Raw genomic sequence first — 14,269 nt, forward strand, 5'->3', positions numbered from 1 at the left:
TTACTCAAGCAGCCTTGTGGAAAACCCAACGAAAAGGAAACCAACTTGCTAGAATCAACTAACTAGCCATGTGAGTGAATCGCTTTGAAAGCAGATTTTCAGGGCGCCTGGGTGGCTTAGTTGGTTAAGTGTCTGACTCTTGATCTCAGCTCAGGTCTTGATCTCGGGGTCCTCAGTTCAAGCCCTGTGTTTAAAAAAAAAAAAAAAAGGCAGATTCTCCATCCTTAGTCAAGCCTTCAGAAGACTTCAGGCTCCAGCCTTAGAACCAGCCCCAAACATTATGAGCAGAGACAAGCCATCCCCCCGTACCCTGGCTGAATCCATGACCCACAAAAACCAAGAGAAAATAAATTATAATTAGTTTTTTAAGCAACCAAGGTTTTTTTTGGGGGGGGGCAGGGGAGGAGTGGATAATTCGTTACACAGCAATAGTTAACTGATACAGACTCATAACGCATACTAAAATTAACTCCAAGATAAATTAAAGATTTGTATGGAAACATTCCTTCAATGGTGGCATGCAGGAGGTGGTTATTAGTTCAGTCTACTCAGAAGCCACCTGCAGGCTGAGCAAGGTGACTACATTCACCTGAGCAGCCAGAGAGCTGGTTTGTCCCCATCCATGGCTCCTTCACTAAGCCTTGGCCCAGGTCCAGGGATGAGACTGACTGGCTTGCCTGGCAAGCAGTGAGTGTAGGTGCTTGAATCCATGCCTACATGTGTTTGGCACCATCAAAAAGAAACGGGGAGTCTCAGTTCCCAGAAGGTAAGCAGAAACACTAAAAAAAAAAAAAAAAAAAAAGTCACACAAGAAGGACATAGAATCATAACACATGCTTGGCTCTGCACAGAACAACTTGTACATAGTCATCATAATGTAAACACTGTGAGATGATTTTCAACTGTTCAAATCAACCAGTGAGAAATGCCAGGATAAATCATTCTGGCTAAGAACCAACTGTAAAAATTATCACCCTGGAAAATGTACAAAGAATAAACACCAAAGGAAGAGAGGTGGGAGGTTAAAAAAAAAATGACGAAAAGTATAAAGGGTAAGTATCCTCCCCTTCCAAAGTGGAGAAATCAAATAGCCTATGGCTAATGAAATAAGTAGAGGGATATATATGTTTTTTTGAATTACCCAGGCAACCAATAAAAGAAGTAAAAATCTCTTCTGTTGGGATAGGAATGTGATAAAAGTGAGGTGAATCCTTATCCACTGTAGCAATAAATCAACTGATATATCTAATCTTGAGATCTAAAAAGCACTGGTATAAGAATAGTTTTTTAATGAAATGAAGGAAGCCGTCAGAAAAACTAATAGAAATAGTTAAAAGGGAATGAGTCTGCAGTTAGAGTTGGAGCAGGCATCATTGTTTCACACTTCAAGAACTTTCTTATCATTTGCTTTCTTTGCTGAGTGTAGTATTTTGGATTTTTTTAAAAATTATTTATGTATTTATTTGAGAGAGAGAGAGCAAGCGAGCAAGGGGAGGTGCAGAGGGAGAGATAATCTCCATCGGACTTCATGCTGAGGGCAGAGCCCCATGCAGGGCTTGATCTCACAACCCTGAGACCATGACCTGAGCCAAAACCAAGAGTCAGATGCTTAACCCACTGAGCCACCCAAGGACCCCTGTGAAATGTAGTATTTTGAAAAAATGCAATCTTTAAAAAAATTCCAATGTGTTTCCACCTTTAATATACTTAACATATTGCTTTTGTGTTTTCAAGTAGGGTGCATTTGTATAACGTAATATACACAAACAAACTACTTAACTTTAAATTAACCCCGTGAGGGGAAAAATAACATTATCTCCCATTATCAGATAGGCAAAGTGAATTGAGAAATGCTAATGACTTGCCCAACATGACTTAGTAAATTATTTCCTTAAGGGTTATAACTTCTTAAAACATTGACCATTTCTGGGTCAGTCAGTTAAACATCAGACTCTTGGTTTCAGCTCAGGTCATGATCTTGGGTCGTGGAATGAGCCCCACATCAGGCTCCACACAGCTGGGAGTCTGCTTGGGATTCTCTCTCTCTCCTCTCCCTCTGCCCCTCCACCCACCCATGCATGCACTCTCTCTCTCTCAAATTAATTAATTAATTAAAAAAAAACAAAACCACTGACCATTTCTTACAAGTGTCCATGAGATAAAGAGTCCCACTTTATGGATGAAAATGTAATAGCAACAAAGATACATAATTCTTTTACCCTGGATCCCAAGGAGCTAGTCGACGGCCATGGCTCCTAATTCTTCCCTGCATTGTTGCTTGCTCTGGGGGAACTGGTGACCATCAACACAGCATCTGGAAGCTGGAAACAAGAGGAAGCAAGTGAGGTGCAAAGGCCTCATCATAACCCTTTCTGTGAATATTATTAACCACATTCTATAGGTGGGGCCACTAGGGAGAAATAAGCATTGTGCTCATTAAGGGCACACAGCGGGTCAATGGTAGCTTGGGGATTAGAATCAGTATTGGGGCACTGGAGTCAAGCCTCTGTCATTAAGGGGAGAAACTGGAAGAAAAAAAGGAAGTTCACTTACCTGTGAATGGATCATATGGCTGTACTAAATCTGCCTCTAACTGAATGGTTTAAGGCAATGTTTTTGTCTCCTCAGATCCTCCATGTTCTCATCTGTAAAAGGAGACGGTGAGCTAGATTATCTCCCTTTGGAACTTGAACTTGATTTTAGCCTAGCTGATGAAATCAGGTAAAGAATAAATTAAAATATTCCACTGGGAAAGAAGAAATAAAATTGCCTTTATTCACAGAGAATATGATCATCTTTGTAGGCAATCTTAAGAAATCTATTTTTTGAAGTTATTGGGACTAATAAGTTCAGCAAGGATACAAGATACAAGATCAATATAAAAATTTCAATTGTATTTCTATACATTAGCAATGAACAGTCAGAAATTAAAATTTAAAAATACCATTTATAACCGCACAAAAAATATGAAATACTTAGGGATAGGTCTGAAAAAAAGATGCCGAAGATATGTATGCTCAAACTACAAAACATCACAGAGCAAAATTTTAAAAGACCTAAATAACTGGGAGATGTACAATATTCATAAGACTCAATATTGCTAAAATATCACTTCTCTCCAAATTGGTATACACATTTGATGCATCCTCAAACAAATTCCCAGCAGACTTTTGGAGGAACTGATAAGCTGAGTTTAAAATTCCTATGGAAAGGCAAAAGTCCTAGAAAACAACTCTGAAAAAGAACAATTTGGTGGACTATCTGATTTCAAGATTTATTGTAAATTTATACTAATCAGGACGGCATGGTATTTGCATCAAGTCAGACAAAAGAAATCAATGGGACAGAAAATAGAACCCAGATATAGAACTGCACATATGCAGACAACTGACTTTTGGAAAAGGTGCAAAGGTGAAGAAAGCATAGTCTTTTTTTAAAATGTGGCTAGAAAATTTGTTTATCCATAGGAAAAAAATTAACATGTATACCTTGCATCATGTAGAAAATTAATTCAAAATGGAACAGAAACCTAAATGTAAAACTTAAAACTTCCAGAAGAAAATGTAGGAGAAAACCTTTGTGACTTTAAGGTAGGCAAAGATTTCTTAAGATATGACACCAAAAGAATGATCCATTGAAGGGCATAATGCTAGACTGGACTTCACTGTAACTGAACACATTTGCTCTATACAAAACACTGTTATCAAATGAAAAGACAAGGTCAGGAGAACATATTTGCAAAGCATATATCTGATAGGATACTTATACCCAAAATATATATAGAACTCTCAAAACTCAATAATAATGCTATTCAAAATGGTAAAAAGATTTGAATAGACATTTCTCCAAAGAAGTTTCACAAATGGCCAGTAAGCACATAAAAAGATGCTCAACATCATTAATCACTAGGGAAATGCAAATCAAAATCACAATGAAATACCACCTCACACCCATTAGGATGGCTACTTTCAAAAACAATGGAAAATATGAAGTGTTGATGTGGAGAAACTGAAACCCTCATACGTTGCTGGTGGAAATGGAAAATGTTACAGCCTCTGTATAAAAATACGGCAGTTCCTCAAAATGTCAATCACAGAATTACCATATAGGTCAGCATATGAGGTTGGAGAGTTGTGTAATGGGTATAGAGTTTCTGTGTAGAACAGATGATAAAAAAAAGTTTTGAAAATAGTGGTAATGGTTGATCAACACTGTGAATGTACTTACTGCTACTGAACTATACACTTAAAAGTGGCTAAAATGGGGCGCCTGGGTGGCTCAGTCGTTAAGCGTCTGCCTTCGGCTCGGGTCATGATCCCAGGGTCCTGGGATCGAGCCCCGCATCGGGCTGCCTGCTCGGCGGGAAGCCTGCTTCTCCCTCTCCCACTCCCCCTGCTTGTGTTCCCTCTCTCGCTGTGTCTCTCTGTCAAATAAATAAAATCTTTAAAAAAAAAAAAAGTGGCTAAAATGATTTTATGTTACATATATTTTACCATAATAAGAAACTCAATAATAAGATGACACACACCCAATTAAAAAAAAAAAAAAGGGCAGGGGCTCCTGGGTGGCTCTGTCGGTTAGGCAGCTGACTCTTGGTTTTGGCTCAGGTCATGATCTCAGGGTCCTGGGACCGAGCCCTGCATCGGGCTCTGCACTCAATGGGGAGTCTGCTTGTGGGTTCTCTCTCTCCCTCTCCCTCTGCCCCTCCCCTTGCTCTTTCTCTCTCTCTCTCTCTCTCAAATAAATAAATAAATCTTTGAAAAAAGAAAAAAACGGCAAACTTTTATTCAACATAGTATTGGAAGTCCTTGCCACAGCAATCAAACAAGAAAAAGAAATAAGAGGCATCCATATTGGTAAAGAAGTTTTTAAACTGTCACTATTTGCAGATGACTTGACACTATACGGAGAAAGCCTACAGACTCCACCAACAAACTACTAGTAGTAATAAATGAATTCAGTAAAGTTGCAGGATACAAAACTGATACCGCAAAATTGGTAGCATTTCTAATAATGAAGTAGCAGAAAGAGAAATTAAGAAAACAATTCCATTTACAATTGAACCAAAAGAATAATTTAGCTCGGAATAAACTTAACCAAGGAGGTGAAAGACCTGTACTCTCAAAAACCGTAAAATATTAATGAAAGAAATTGAAGATGACACAAACAAATGGAAATATATTTCATGCTCATGAATTGGAAGAATTAACATTGTGAAAATGCCCATACTACCTGGAGCAATCTACAGATTCAATGCAATCCCTAACAAAATACCAACAGCATTTTTCACAGAACTAGAACAAACAATACTGAATCCTTATGGGAGATCCCAAATAGCCAAAGCAATTCTGAGTAAGAAGAACAAAGCTGGAGACATCACAATTCCAGATTTCAAGATACACAGTAGGGCACTGACACAAAAATGGACACATAGATCAATAAAGCAGAACAGAGAGCCCAGAAATAAACTTATCTTATATGGTCAATTAATCTATGACAAAGGAGACAAGAATATACAATGGGGAAAAAACAGTCTCTTCAATAAATGGTGCTGGGAAAACTGGACAGCTACATGCAAAAGAATCAAACTAAACCACTTTCTTACACCATACAAAAATATAAACACAAAGCGGACTAAAGACCTAAATGTGAGACCTAAAACCATAAGCATCCTAGAAGAGAACACAGGCAGTAATTTCTCTGACATTGGCCATAACAACATTTGTCTAAGATCTGTCTCCTAAGACAAGGGAAACAAAAGCAAAAATAAACTACTGGGACCACATCAAAATAAAAAGCTTTTGCCCAGCAAAGAAAACCATCAACAGAACAACAACAAAAAAAACCCTACAACCTACTGAAGATATTTGAAAATGCTATCTCTAATAAGGGGTTAATACCAAAAATATGTAAGGAACTTATACAACTCAACACCAAAACAAACAGACAAATAATCCTATTAAAAAAAATGGGCAGAGGAGGGGCGCCTGCGTGGTTCAGTCAAATATCCGACTCTTGATTTCAGCTCAGGTCATCATCTAGTGCTTGAGATTCTCTCTCTCTCTCCCTCTCTCTCTCTCTCCCTTTGCCTTTCTCCTCGCTTTCTAAAAAAAAAAAACAAAATTAAATTTAAATAAATAAATAAATAATGAGGAGAGGACCTGTATAGACATTTTTCCAAAGAAGACATACAGATGGCAGGGGCGCCTGGGTGGCTCAGTTGGTTAAGCGACTGCCTTCAGCTCAGGTCATGATCCTGGAGTCCCTGGATCGAGTCCTGCATCGGGCTCCCTGCTCGGCGAGGAGCCTGCTTCTCCCTCTAACCCTATCCCCTCTCGTGTACTCTCTCTCTCTCTCATTCTCGCTCTCTCAAATAAATAAATAAATCTTTAAAAAAAAAAAGACATACAGATGGCAAACAGACATCTGAAAAGATGCTTAACAGCACTAATCATCAGGGCAATGCAAATCAAAACGACAATTAGGTATCACCTCACACCTGTCAGAATGGCTAAAATCAAAAAGGTAAGAAATAACAAATATTGGTGAAGATATGGAGAATAAGGAACCCTCATGCACTTTGGTAGGAATGTAAATGGTACAGCCACTGTGGAAAGCAGGATGGAGGTTCCCCAAAAAATTAAAAATAGAAATACCATATGATCTACCCGTTATTTACCCCCCAAAATGAAAACACTAATTTGAAAAGATATATACATCCCTATGTTCACTGCAGCACTATTAACAATAGCCAAGATATGGAAGCAACCCAAGTGTTCACTGATAGATGAATGGATAAAGAAGAACAATGGAATATTACAACACAGTCATAGTAAAGGCATGACATTGTGCATTTGCGACAACATGGATGGACCTAGGAGGTATTATGCTAAGTGAAGTAAGTCAGACTGAGAAAGACAATTACCACATTTATTCACTTATATGTGGAATCTAAAAAAAGAAAATGAATATATAAACAAAAAGCAGAATCAGGCCTACAAATACAGAGAACAAACTGATGGTGGCTGGAAGGAAAGAGGGTGGTAGAGTGTACAAAATGAATGAAGGGGAGTGGGAGATACAGACTTCCAGTTACAGAATGATTAAATCACATAAATAAAAGGCACAGTATAGGAAATATAGTCAATGATATTTTAATAGAGTATAGCGACAGAGGGTAGCTACACTTGTGAGCAGAGCATAACTTGCAGAGAAGTTGAATCACTACGTTGTATATATACCTGAAACTAATGTACTCAGTTAAAAAAATTTTTTTAAATGACCAAAAGATTTGAGTGGACATACTGCCAGAGAAGAGATACAGATGAATAATAAAATCTGAAATATGTTCAATTTCATTAGTCTTAGGGAAATGAAAATTAAAAACCACAACAAAATAACAAGGATGTATCTATGAGAATGGGTTAAAAAAAAATGATACCAAGCATTGGTGAGGATGTGGAGGAACTGGAATTTTCATGCCCTACTATGAGAACATAAAATGGTACAACCACTTTGGAAAACATTTTGGCAATTCCTTTAAAAGTTAAACATATACCTACCCAGGCATTCTACTCTTAGGAATGAAAGCATATCTGTAAATGAATGATCATGACAGTTTTACTGTAATAGGCAAAAACTAGAAAGAACCCAAATGCCCATCAACAGGCGAAGAGATAAGTAAATTGTAGGATACACAACATACAGTGGTAGGTACACACAATATACAATGAAATACTACGTGGCAATAAAGAAGAATGAACTATTGATACATGCGACAATATCCATGAATCTCAGAATAACTGAGTAACAAAACCAGAGGGTAGCATCCAGGATCCCGTTTATTAAAATTCTAGAAAATGCAAACTAATCTATGGTGACAGATCAATTGTTGTCTGGGGAAGAGACAGGTGCAGGGAGCCACACAGAGAAGAAAATATAAAGGGATAGGAGGAATCTTTGGGGAGTGATGACTATATTAAGTATACTGATTGCGTTGGTGGTTCCAGCGAGGCACGCCTACGTCAAAGCTTACGGAAGGTATGGGTGAGGGGCGCCTGGGAGGCTCAGTCCGTTAAGTGTTGGACTCTTGATTTTGCCCAGGTCATAATCTCAGGGTCTTGAGATCCAGCCCCTCTGGCCTCCCCTGTTCAGCAGAGAGACAGCTTGGGATTCTCTCTCTCCCTCTGCCCCTCCCCCCACTAAAATCTATCAATCTTTTTTAAAAAGGTACACGTGAAATACGGGCAGACTGTGGTATGTCAACAATATCTCACTAAAGTTTCAAAAGCAATGTTGAATTTAAAATGCAAATAATGGATGGGGCGCCTCGGTGGCTCAGTCGTTAAGCGTCTGCCTTCGGCTCAAGTCATGATCCCAGGGTCCTGGGATCGAGCCCTGCATCGGGCTCCCTGCTCAGCGGGAAGCCTGCTTCTCCCTCTCCCACTCCCCCTGCTTGTGTTCCCTTTCTCACTGTCTCTCTCTCTCTGTCAAATAAATAAATAAAATCTTAAAAATAAATAAATAAATAAAATGCAAATAATGGGATAAAAGTTTGACGATACTTTTAGGTCATTAAAGCTCAAAACCACACTGTATGAAGACAGAAAGTGGACTGGAAAGACATACATTAAATATGCAGATTGGACTCCTAATGGGGAGCGGGAGATGAAGTATTAAGAAGTAAATAATAGAAGAGAAGAAGAAAAGGGGCTTTCGGTGGCCCTATGACGATCGCGTGCAGAGTATGATTAAGTCGAATCTGCGCAAAGAAAGTCCTGGGGGCGGGGGGGTGGGAGGAGGGAAGGGGCGGGGGGTGGGATGCAAGGGAAAACTGGAGGGAGGAAGGGAGAGAAAGAATTGAAGGCAGGGAGGAAGAAAAATAAAGGGGGAAGCAGGGGGGCGGGAGGGGGGGGACAGTTAGTCACCCCGAGCTGAAAAAGAAATGGAGTTTGTAGAAATGCCTCTCTGCAAGCTGGGCTCGGCAAACACGCCCTTGGCCAAGGGCCAGACAAGGCCTGGGCTATATCTAAGGGTGAACTTACATGGTTATCAAATTCCCCTTCCCTGGATCCTCTGGAAGTTGTTGCCAAGAACGGGGGGGGGGGGGAGAGGGGGGAATCCATCCCTTTGTCTCTCTTTTTTCCCCTTGGACCTGATTTCGTGGTTTCCTCCGTCTCATTTCTCCCCCGGGACCCTCCGGCCCCAGCTGCGGAGGGGGTGTGAGACGCGGGAGTGGGGCGCAGGGCGGGACCAGGGCAGGCGCGCTGCGCCGGGGTCCCCAAGGCCGCAGAAGAGCCCCGAAGGCGGGGATGCAACCCCAGCCTCGGCCCAAAGCCGCTTCCGGAGGGGCCGCGGCGGGTGCGCCGCCGCTGCCCGGCGCGGGGAGCAGAGGCAGGGGCGCGGGTCCCCGGCGCGGCGGCGACGTCCCCAGCGGCGGGAGCTGGTCCCCACCCGCGTCCGCCGGCCGCCCAGCCCTCTCAGCCTCGCCCGGGGCCGCGGAGCAGGAAGTTCACAGGCGCGACGAGCAGCCTCCGCAGAAGCGTTTGCCCGGCTTTCCACCGCCCGGCCCGGGGCGCGGCCGTTGGGGTCGCCGGGCAGGGGTGTGTGTGCGCGCGCGCGGGGGCGGAGGGAGGCCTTGAATTTGGCGGGCGCGGCGGCTTGCTCCCGAGGAGGCCTGGGCATCTCCCATCCTTTGCAGTCTGGAAATATTTTTATTGTGATAATACACAGTTCCCAAAGCGAAAGTCAAACGGGCGGCCAAAGGCACCCCGGGGATCTTCCGGGTGGACAGACGGACAGGGCCACCGTGCCGCGGACAGAATGCCGCGCAGGGGAGAAGGGCTGGTAGGGGGCGGGGTTTAGAAGAGAGGAGAGGTGGAGGGGGAAGCGGGGAGGGTAGGCTGGGAAAGAGCGGGACGTCCGGGAGGCGGGGTGGACCGGGCGGAGGAGAGGGCCGGGCTGAGGGGGAGTTGGGAGGAGCCAGGAGAGGGGGAAGGGGAAAGGGGACCTCCTCCCCCCTCCATCGGAGACCTGCTCGCCCTCCTGGCTCTCCCCCTCTTCTCCCCACCGCCTTACCCCATCTCTTTCTCTTTCTGGCCCTCTGGCTCTTTCTCCTTCGCTCTCTCTTCCCCCGCCGCCCCCTGCCCCCGCCTCCCACCCCAATCCCTCTCTCTTGCCCACCCCTCCCCTCTGTCTCTCATTCATTCTTGGTTTGCTCTGTTCTCTCCCCGCCCCCAGGTCTCTTACTGCACCACCACCACCATCACCCTCCCCCCCACCAAGGCTTTCTTTGACTCCCAGTGAGAGCCCCACACGCTAGGTGCCAATCATGGGGGCCTGAGGAGGCTGAGCTGGCCTCTGAGGAGACAACAGACTCTTCCTCCCCCCCCCCCCCCCCCCGCCGTGAACCCCAGCCAGACATTTTCCCCTAAGGGTTCTAATCAGAGTGACCACATTGACCACTGTGTTCTTGGATGTCCATCCCGGACTCGAAGCCCATAATTTGACTTGGTTTATTAAATTGCTACAGATTTTTTTTTCCTTTTAGAGATAGGTGTAATAAGGTCATTGTCATGGCCCATTTAATAGAATAGGGAATCAAAAATACCCATCATTTACCCGTCTATCTATTTTGTCACCCTAAGCTAGGTTCCATTGCTGGGAGGGGGAAGAGCCAATCTTCCCTGTCATTATTTACCTTGCCCAAATCCCAACCTCTGTTTAGACTTGACAGCTCTGCTGCATTTACAATTCTCCCAATTTATTATTTTTAAAAAGCTGAGCTCCAACGGATTAAGAGGAATTCACCAAAGCCCAAGATAGTAGGGAGTGGAGCTTGGAGTGTTCTGACTCCAAATCTCAACTCACTCATTCTTGCCTACTTTATTTTTAAACTGTAGAATATATCCCATATATAGAAGTATCCAGAAAAGGTATATGTACGTTTAACAAATAATAAAATGAATGCCCATGAACCTATCACAGGCTAAGGAATAGAACACTACCGATTCCTTAGAAGCCACAGCCCCCATGCTCCTAGATTCCTGCACCTCCTTTCCCACCAATAGGCAACTGCTCTCTGGACTTCGCCATTCATTTTGTATTCCTTCTACCTAAGTACGTATCCCCACCTAATATGCTGTTGAATTTTAGAAAACCAAATAGCAGAATAGCCCCTGTTAGGGACAGGCTCTCTGGAGAAAAGGAGCTGAACAGAGTCCCCAGGTCATAGTTTGGTTCTGCCTTCCCTGAGGGTTTCCCAAGGGCCTGTTCTCAGAAAGTATCATGGCAAGATCATGAGCAGGTCCCGGAAACAGGTTATAAGGAATGACTGGGTACTGTTCTTTCCTCAGTAGTACGTAAAGGAGGGCTTGAGATGCTTAATAATTTTGGCTTCTAGACTGGCCATGGCTGCTGGAAGACAATACTCACAGGTCTTCTGCATTTCTGCAAATCTTAAAACATGGATCACTTTTGTTCCAGACTGTCTTTTCAAGGACATTTGTAACAACAACAGCAAAAAAAAAAAAAAAACACCTATTTTGGAAGATGGAGATAGGGTCTCTGTATCAAATAGATTTGTTGGCTGTCCTGGATAATACAGATAATATCTCCCTCTGGGGCCAAGATCAAGCAGGTTTGCTGGCAGCCCCTTTGCAATGGTTGATTTAATGTGTCACCTTGACTGGCCATGGGGTCACCAGATTAAACACTATTTCTGGGTGTGTCTGTGAGGATGTTTCTGGATGGATTCACATGTAAGTAGATTGCTGTCCCTCATGTGAATGGGCATCATCCAATCCACTGAAGGCCTGGCTAGAACAAAAGGTGGAAGAAGGGGAAATCTGCCTGGCCTTTTTCCTGCCTCACAACTTGAACTAGAGATGGAACTGCTCTCAACAATATTCATCCAAGTTATCCTGATTCTAGAGTAAGACCCTAAAATAAGACCCTCCTCACTTTCATTTCCAGAAGTATCTGAGAGTGCCACTTCTTGTGCTAATTGATTCAAATACTGTACCCGATGACCAAGCCAATCCCATAGTGGTATGTGGTTTATTTCTAGAAGAAAAGATAAGCGGTAGAGGAGAAGGGAGATCAGAAGAACAAAGGTGTGCCTAGGTTGATGCATTGGATCATTTCTAGCAATTTTGCATATAAATTGAATTCTTGCTAATTAAATTGTGCTTTAAGTGCAGGGGAACTATGGCTATTTCACGGAAAGCTGCAAAGAAAGTTTTCATAGGAAGTTTGGAGGTTGTCCAGATTTTCCCCTTCAGCCTGGTTTCCGAAAGCAGGATCTTCAAATAGAACTCACCTATTACTGAGAATAAATAAACTTGAAAATTCATTTTCAAGTAAAAACGTATAGGAATGCAGGTTATTTTGATGTTACAAGTTTTACAGGATAAAACGGGAACGTCCTGCTTGGTTTTCAAGCCCAGCCCTGCCGTACCGAACTGGGTCACTTTTGACCATGGACTCTTACCTCCAGGGTTTGGCTTTTCTTTCTTCTTAAAAGCAAGAGAGTTCTGTCGTCAATGGCAGCTGTATAAATTCAAATCTCCCAACACATCTTCAAAAAAGTAATCCAGAACAACATGAAGAACAACCTTAACTTCACAAAACCCACATCCTCGAAAAATCTAGAAGACAGAAAAGGTCCAAGTTCAAGTGTCAGGTAAGTAGAAGAATTAACACTAAATCCCAGTGAGCAATCATGCTCTCACCAGAAGCCTCTGAGGACAGCAAGTATCACAACAGGCCTAAGATTGATCTCAAATTATTTCCAGAAAGAGAATGATCCTGAGACAAGTCTGGCAGACCAGAGCACTTACTACAACATGACTGTCTTGGAAGGACATCACTTCTAGAGACACTCGGCACACATTTTCATGAGAATCTCCTAGGTGCCAGGCCCTAGAGAGTCCCTGGAGTAGCTCATGTCAGTGGGTCCCCTGGTGTTGCTGGGTTCTGACTGCACCATATCCCTGGGAGCAAAATGGAAGAAGCAACCCTCCCGAGAACAGGCTGACCCTGGGATCCATAATATCTTGAGTTTCTCAATGAAATTCCTTCTCAAGTTAAAATGAGAGGCGGTTTTGGCAAAATGTAAGTGGAACCTAACCAGGTTCCTCTGGTCTAAAATAGAATTTGGGGCGTTTGCCAACTCGAAAACATCTGGGCTTATCACAGCCTTTTCTTTCTCAAAAATCCCTCAAGGCTGCCCATGGGTGAAAACTTACTTTGTCCAGCTCTGCCTGGGTCTCGGTAGCAGAGAGAACTTTCTGTTGTAGCCCATCCTAGGACAGGCAGGAGGGTTGGAGACTTTGTCACCAAGGTAACCAGTTAGCTGTGTCCTACAGACGGCTGTCAAGTGAAGGGCTGTCTATCCAGAGACAGGAAGGCTGCTTGGAAGATGTGACTTTGGAATCAGGCCACATTGGTTGGTCTGTCAGGAAACTTGGAGGCTCTCAAAGCAAGCAGCTTGGGAAGAAGGTGCTCTTCCTTGATGTGGCTGTTCATGTTCTTATCATGTTCCTGAGAATGTGACATAGTGACAGAATCTACTGGACAACTGGTCATTTTCTCAAGAACACTTGCTTATCACGTTCTTTTAAAAATCTTCACTAAAGTGTAACCCACATATGAAAAAATGGGCAAAACATAAATGGAAGACTCAATGAACCATTATAAAGTGAAAACCCACAAAATCAACCTACAGAAAAACAAGAAGAACATTGTCATCAGAAGCCCCATTGGCACCTGCCATCACTGCTATCTTAACTTTTAATGCTATGGTTTAATTTTGCTGATTCTTGAATTTTGTATAGATGGATTGCACACCATTTGTATCTAATTTCTTTGACTTAAATCACATGTTCGCTAAATTCGTCCATGCACACATCAGATTATGTACAGCGGTAGTTCATTTTCATTGCTATTGATTCTTTCATTGTCTAAAATTACCCCAGTTTGTTTCTAACAGCTTTATTGAGATATCATTCACGTACCGCAAAATGGACTCTCTCAATGTGTACATTTCAATTTCTTAGGTCATTCACAGGGCTGTATAGTCATCACCACAATCTAAGATTAGAACAATTCATCTTTATTCTGTCACCATTAGCTGTCACTTTCTATTCCCCCACCCTGAGGATCTACATTTATTTATTTATGTATGTATGTATGTATGTATGTATGTATTTAACAGAGAGAGCACAAGCAGAGGGAGCGGCAGGTTCCCTGCTAAACTGAGAGCCCAATG

The 14,269-nt window shown here is 42.7% G+C and overlaps 1 long non-coding RNA gene across 2 annotated transcripts; it reads right to left on the reverse strand.

The window, feature by feature from the left end:
* Window positions 1–347: 347 nt before the first annotated feature.
* Window positions 348–9,339, reverse strand: LOC118535548 (uncharacterized). Of its 2 annotated transcripts, none has more exons than XR_013450131.1 (4): window positions 9,155–9,339; window positions 2,554–2,645; window positions 2,220–2,321; window positions 348–779 (listed from the first exon to the last, which is right to left on the reverse strand). It is a non-coding gene; the product is annotated as an uncharacterized LOC118535548 (long non-coding RNA). The 2 variants fall into 2 exon arrangements; XR_004917235.2 differs by having other exon boundaries at window positions 9,045–9,339.
* Between the last annotated feature and the right edge of the window lie 4,930 nt (window positions 9,340–14,269).

The sequence above is a fragment of the Halichoerus grypus genome, chromosome 8 (assembly GCF_964656455.1).
Source record: "Halichoerus grypus chromosome 8, mHalGry1.hap1.1, whole genome shotgun sequence".
Taxonomy (NCBI): Eukaryota; Metazoa; Chordata; class Mammalia; order Carnivora; family Phocidae; genus Halichoerus; species Halichoerus grypus.